The sequence below is a fragment of the Epinephelus moara genome, chromosome 8 (genome assembly GCF_006386435.1).
Source record: "Epinephelus moara isolate mb chromosome 8, YSFRI_EMoa_1.0, whole genome shotgun sequence".
NCBI lineage: Eukaryota > Metazoa > Chordata > Actinopteri > Perciformes > Serranidae > Epinephelus > Epinephelus moara.
Window position 1 is genome coordinate 38,610,797 of NC_065513.1, and position 301 is coordinate 38,611,097.

Sequence of the window (301 nt, forward strand, 5' to 3'; positions counted from 1 at the left end):
GTATACACTCACTGGTCACTTCATTAATTAATACAATTAATACACCTTGCTAGTACCGAGGCATCAATTCAACAAGGTGCTGGAAACATTCCTCAGAGACGTTGGTCCACATTGACATGATGACATCACACAGTTGCTGCAGATTTGTCGGCTGCACATCCATGATGAGAATCTCCCGTTCCACCACATCCCAAAGGTGCTCTACTGGACTGAGATCTGGTGACTGTGGAGGTCATTGGAGTACAGTGAACTCATTGTCATGTTTGAGATGATGTGAGCTTTGTGACATGGTGCGTTATCC